Raw genomic sequence first — 7,441 nt, forward strand, 5'->3', positions numbered from 1 at the left:
AGGGTGAGCTTAACAGATTTAAACATATGAAAGAGCATACACATATATACACACAAATATATATATATATATATATATATATATATATATATATATATATATATATATATATATATATATATATATATATATATATATATATATATATATATATATATATATATATATATATATATATATATATATATAGACAATACATTCAACCCATAGGAATTCCAATCCCTCTCATTCATTCCACTTGGCCACAACCAGGTATTTCGTGTTCTACTTCTTCTAGTGATTACCCCAAGGTAATTTGTTGCCAAACCTATCGGCCACAACTGACAGAGCACGTACGGGAAACCATTGCTACGGAGTTCCCAAATACGAACATAGTTCGCATCGTCCCAAGACTACCAAACTCGTCAGCGATTTGCTGAGGAGGGCAATCCATCTGGATCTATCTGTACTGGCCACAACCAGCACACTCACCCCAGCAACACTCGCCAACCTGAGCTCAACTTAAGGGTTCCTGTAACATCCCGTCAAGATATTATGGATTTCAAATAAATAAAATAAATAAAGTCATAAAGACGTCGCATTTATGAATAAACCTCATTTCCCAAAAGTGCGGGAAATTTAAACTTTTATAAATTCAATAGATAAAACCAAAATCCATGATTACAAAAGTTGAATAATCCATACCGCCAAGCACCTCAAAATTATCAATAATTGTAGATACCGCCTGGCGGGAAATTCCACACCGCCAGGCGCATCCACGCTCGGACCTTACTGAATTCACCGCAACCGCCTGGCGTAACTACATTCACCGCCAGGCGAACTCCTACCAGACTTCGTTGACGCTGTGGCTCTCGCCTGGCGGTCTAACAGCCACCGCCAGGTGCCATATAATTATTGACGTTGTACTGGTTTCTTTACAAATCTGCACAGATTAAACTACTCATATAAGCATCACGACTTACGCTATTTTCTCCGGTTTATGGTATTTCCTTTCCAGTGGCTAACTTGCTATCCAATTTCCTACTTTCATTTATATTCAACCACATAAGGGTACAACTTGGTTTTCTCTAATTCAACCTTATTCAACACTACCACATCACAATGCACTCCCTAGTGCTGCTTCCTTAACTTAATTCTAATCATTACAGCCATTCTCGACTCATTCCCTTTTCTAATGTTAACTTGGAGTTAACTCCGAATCGCAACAGTGGTGGTTCAATTCCCTAAACCCCTTACACCCATCTTATCCAAAAATTCATAATTTCTACTATGCCATAACTGATATAAGCAAGACCTATATAGCAAATATCATTATACCCTAAGGTAATCCCAACCTCTTTAATTCTTGCCAAACAACTCCCTCATCAAATTTCACCAGATATCATAGAATCCAATAAACTAATCCCAAATAAAATTGTAACAGAACCTAGCCCTGCTTAAGGAGAGAATCCAATAAACTAATCCCTCATTGTGAGAGTCTTCCTCCTTAAGGAGAGAATGCTTTTAAGCCTTATCTTGAATCTTGATTCAAGTGGCAGCACACATCCACTCATCTTCAAGGTTGCCATGGCTTCTTCTAGCATAGCCTTGTAGTGGTGTGCTTCTCACATTTTTATTATTCCTTTCCTTTCCATTTTATGCTTTCTTCTTCCTTTGTGTGTGTGACTTGGGTTTTACTCTTTTTATGTGTTGTCCACTCTTATTTGTTTTGAATCAATCCTTTCTTCTCTACTCTAGAACCTTGGAAAGGAACCTTCACATCTAGATAGCTTGCTATCTTAATGTGCAGTGGGGATTTTCTTGGTTTTCTTAATCAATCATCACCATATTCAATAATCTTCTAAAAGGAACAAGATAATCCTACATCATAAATAAAGGGCCTAGCATAGGTCAAATACACACTTGGAGAGAAAGAAACTTGATGTCTCTACACTAGAAGGTAGAAGAGCATTCATAAGGATGAAGGATTGAGGCATTCAATTTCAACATCAGTCTTGTATTCAGTTTGTCTAGGAGTGGCTAACTCTCTCATTTACGGGGTTGGGTGTAATGTATTTTTAATTCTCTGTGAATTTTACTAACAATATAATTCTTTTCCATCACTTTTGTAACATCCCGGTCGGATATTACTATTTTAAATAAAATAAAATGAAGCTAAAATAAAACGCATTTAATAACCAAAGTTGTTTCCCGAAATGCGAGAAGATTTCAAACTTTATTAAAAGCATTAAAAGACAAAATCCATAAATGTGTTCAACGCCTGCAAATATAAAACAATTTATAGTAACTGATTACAAAAATAATCCATAAAATACATAAAATAATTCCATGTAAAAATTCCCATGTTGACCCCACTCTGGCACTAAGTATCCACGTGCTCACCTGCATTAACATTTGCTCCCATGTAACGAGTTACATGATCATCGCCACACATACATATAGGGAGAGCTTTGTAAGACCCATAAAATTAAATTAATTAAATAATTAAATAATTAATAAATGCGGGAAGTGGGAGCCTTTATGACATTAAATGTTGATGATGATGACGTGGAAAAGTACTAGCTTAATTGGCTAAGAGTACTTTATTATGTGAGAGGACTTGGGTTCAAGTCTTATGTATGCCAATTATGTGTTATTTATTTGTTATTATATTTTTATAAATATGTGATCTTGTTATGGAATGATATAATCCTTGAATTATATTCGTTAGCAAGAAACATGAATTGGTTTGATGATTATGCATGGATCATTTTGGGTTTTCGCTTGAATTTGAAGGGTTAAGGGAAACCCTAGATGCATGGGCAGCCAAGGGTGGCTGAAAAATGGACCATAAAGAATCAATGAATGATAATAAACATTACCATTAAACCTTAAATTCGTTTTTTGTAATTATCTAGTTTTAAGGCACCTTTAAAAGGCCAATATTTTAAGAGTTGTGAGGTTGGAGTGGAGCTTTAAAGTTGAATTGGGAGAGAAAGCCAAAGGGAGATTATTGAGGATCAAGAAAGAATTCACAACAATTCCAAATTTAAGCTAAGGGAACCAGGTTATGGGAGTTTACGCGTTAGTTTTCATTTATGAGCATGAACTGTATAATGTTTGATATGAATTGCATGCATTTCCATTGTTCTGTTTGTGTTTTTCTGAGTTTTTGGAAATTTTCCAAAAATCGCCTGGCGGGCTGTTCATAGCCGCTAGGCAGCACATGTGATTTTCACCTGTTTTGGGTTCCTGAAGAGGAACCGCCTGGCGGTAAGCTCCCGACCGCCAAGCGACACAAAGCTATTTCACCAGTTTTTGGGTTTTGGATGAAGAGTCTGGCGGTGACAGTCGAACCACTAAGCGGCGCGAGCAATTTGGCTCGAATTTGGTTAAAGTGTTCTAGGAGGATTCTGATCAAAAGAAAATCATGTCTTAATGATGGAGAATGGTTCAACATTATACTTTTCTTAAATTCGTGGGGTTTGGGGTTTAATTGAGTTGAACATGGTATGAGTGTGAGTTATGCTGAATGATTGGAGTTTGGATGAATTGGATACAATTGTTATTGGGTTGAAAATAATTAAAATTGATTATTGGTAGGTCATTATTATGTTCATGAGATGAGCGATGAGAATAGGCATAGAAGTGCTATGAGAAGCTGTTAGGAGGAGCTGTACAAAGAGGGAAATTCTGGAATTTTTCCAAAATAGAAGGCACCGCCTGGCGGCAAGGGTTGAGCCGCCAGGCGCCATCGCTGAGGGAGTAAATTGTGAGATTGTTTTGGTGTCGAGACAGTTATGGCAGTTGGAAATAATTGATAAGTAAATAAATACCTAGAGAGGAGTTTTGTGGAGATGTTATTTGGATGTTAAGTCTTGAAACGAAGTGAGAAGAGTTACTAAGTTGTGGTAAAGGAATGGAGTAATACTAACACATTAGTATTTATAATTCAACCAGGAACTAGTTAGACTAATGTATAAAGCAATAATTACGTGAAGTTGTTTTCATTGTGTTGGTTGATCGATATCTATGACATGTGATAAGTTTGAGTGGGGTGAATAAATTGTGGAAATTGGTTTGGAAATCAAGGTATTACATTAGGGCAATGTAGAATGCAGGAATAGGATTGTTTGGGTGCATGTTGGGAATACTGTCATATGACTCGAGACTGGTCTGGCATTGGATGCAAATAGAGTGCTAAAACTTAAGGCTAAGAATTTTAATTTTAATATGAGGTCAAGCTAATATTTTTGATCTAGTAATTGTAATGGATGTGAGACATTGTGGGCACTACGACAGAATTTGGATGTGACCATTGAACTTGGTTGAGTGACTAACTGAGTCTGGATGCAAATAAATAGTGCCTAACTTCAGACCAATACTGTATTGTGCAGATATTGGTATGGCGCCTAGCGGCAGAGTGCAACCCGCCAAGCGATAGCTTCTATTCCAGAAGCTCTGTATGACGCGAGGCGCCTGGCGGTGAAGGATGTCCTGCCAGGCGATAGTTGCAGAGGCAGTATGAAACGAGGCGCTTGGCGCCTAGCGGTACGCGTCCCTCGCCAGGCGATTTTGATGTTGTAGACTTGAGTTGTTAGATTCTACATGCGTGATCTACAAGGCTTTTGGTGATGCTTCAAAGGTGGGACTGTTGGTGTTCCTTCAGTTGAGCTCGGAACGTATCCCTTGAGTTGAGCTCGGGATAGGGGTTAAGCACGTGGCATTCCTCGAGTTGAGCTCAGAATGGCATCCCTCGAGTTGAGCTTAGGTTGGTGAGTGTTGCCGGTGTGAGTGTGCTTGTTGTGGCCAGTACGGATGGGCCCAGATAGATTGCCCTCCTTAGTAAATAGTTGACGAGTTTGGTAGTCTTAGGATGTTACGAACTGTGTTCGTATTTGGGAACTCCACCTGGCGTTACGGTGTATGATCCGTAGCAATGGTTCTCGCATGTGCTCTATCGGTTGTGGCCGATAGGTATGTCAGCAAGTCACCTTGGGGTAATCACTAAAAGAGGTAGAACACGAATGACCCGGTTGTGGCCAGGTGATATGGAATCAAAGGAGGGATTTCATTTGGTGTGTTTGCATGAAATATATAAGTGACTTATATATGTGTATGAATATAATTTATGTTGATTCTGTTAAGCTCACCCTATCTGCTTGTGTTTGGCGATGATCGCGTGTGCGGTACACGTGAGCAGATGATGTTGATGCAGGTGGTGCTGGTGAGGCTTAGCCACGGAGCGGGGAAAAGCTTGGGAGTTTATATATTTTCATGTTTTATGATTTTGGCATAAGTTGTAAGCTTCTATGAGATATTTTTGGATTATTCCACTTTTGTAATTATGGATTTTGGTTTTATCATTGGAATCTATAAAAGTTTACATTTCCCGCATTTTGGGAAATGAGGTATTATTAAATGAAACTGTTTATTATTTCTTTATTTGTTATTAAAATCCATAATATCCTAACAGGATGTTACAAGCTCAAAATAAAAATGCATTACAATGTACATTATAATAAGAATTAAAAACCCCTAACACTTCTACTACACTCAAAACTTGGACCCAAACTTTCATATCTTCCTCTGGACGCCTCTTGATTCTACACCCTTTGATGAGTACATTGATCGATCTTTGTTGCACGAGTGTCTACTCGCTCCTCCGACTACAGGCCACTACCTAATAGTCCACACGCGGGATAAATTTCCACGGCCATAATTCGCGACTCCAAGTGGAGTTCCCCAAAACAAACCGTAGTCCGTAGTTGTTCCCAGACTACCAAACTCAATCGGTTAAACTGAAGAGGGCAATCTTCTGGAACCCCGCCATACGAGCCATGATCTCCACACTCCACTAGACTTCCAAAACCACTAGGCTACACCCTCGAGTGGCCACGTGTTACCCCAATACAAGTTACATTCGTAATTGGGCCCCCAACAAATCATCGCATCAATACCTCAATTCAAGCCGTGTAGAATTATCTTCGTAGTCCAATTCAGCACCCTAAACCGCCTGGCGCATCACACACGTCTCCTAGCGCTGTCTAGTTCCAGACCGCCTGGCGGACACCTCACGCTGTCAGGCGCCATGCGCTTTCCTAGATCCTTTGCTCGATCTTCTCTGCCTGGCGGAATCACCCTTTTCGCCAGTGCCACACATTGCAGGCTTTTTGTAGTTTTTCCTTATCGCTTAGCAGCACACCCCATGCCCTAGGCGTCACATTAGTAACGTCACTGCTACTGCCTTTCTGGAACTTTGGAGCAAGTTCCAAAAAACCCCAAGCACTCAACATACAATCCATAACATCAAATATGCTTATTCAGTCATAATCACATGACTAGATCACAATCCAACACAATTACATTCATCATGAATTCATTAAACCATCACTTCAGGTTTCACAATAATCCCTTACAGATTTTATTTTATCAATAAATCATGCCATATTGAATTTAACACCAAAACAGTTTCTACAACATTCTATTCATTCCAAATACATTATGTCCAGCCCACAATTTATCATCATTGTGCATTTTAAAGACTTCCAATCCAGAAACCATGTGTATCATATATCTCCAGCTACAGACATCCAAACTAATATCACACCGTTCACACTAAGAGCAACATGTTATGAAACCTCTGTCAAAAATTCAGCTAAATTGAACGGTTAACGAATCGAAAAATATAGTTTTACGAAAACTGCACAAACCAGAAAAATCATAGTCACCCAGCGACTTGATCTTATCGCCCAACGAAATAGGACCAGTGACCTAGCGCCTAATGACAGGAAACCACCGCCCGACGGTCACTGCTGCGCGAAAAATCTGAGAAATAGTGTAATTGCACCTTCTATTTCTTAGGTTTTCACGGATGGTTAATATATAATATACCCCACTACCATCCAATCTTAAAACTTAAATTGAATCCTTTATATAATATTATACTATCATTATATTATATATACAGATATATACGTGTATCAAACATTCCACACCTAATATAGCTTAAGATATAGATATATAATACATTATATACCTCCCTTAAAATGAACAAGGAAGAATCCAAAACTAACTAAACCCTTTCTCATTTTCGTGATCCCATTAGATACAAAGATGTCATAAATTCTAGGCTAAAACCCATTCACTCACGTGTACTGCAACCACACAACTATAAAAGAAAGGAATCTAAAAGTGATATAAAACAATGGAAGAGACAAAACGGCCTCACACCCATAAATGTGTTTCTTTTTTTTTTCAATAGTGGGCCCCTTGATCAAATAATCTACCATGGAATTAAACCAAGTTTGAAGCAAAAGCACTGCACTGAAAACTAACCAAAACGTAACCCATTTTCGAAACATTTGGTTATGCATTTGATTTGTAATCAACGCACCCCTGCAATACACACATACGTCCCCACCCAATGAATGCACTCTTCCTCGCTTAAATTTTGATAACA

Source organism: Vigna unguiculata, chromosome 6 (assembly GCF_004118075.2).
Source record: "Vigna unguiculata cultivar IT97K-499-35 chromosome 6, ASM411807v1, whole genome shotgun sequence".
Classification (NCBI taxonomy): domain Eukaryota; kingdom Viridiplantae; phylum Streptophyta; class Magnoliopsida; order Fabales; family Fabaceae; genus Vigna; species Vigna unguiculata.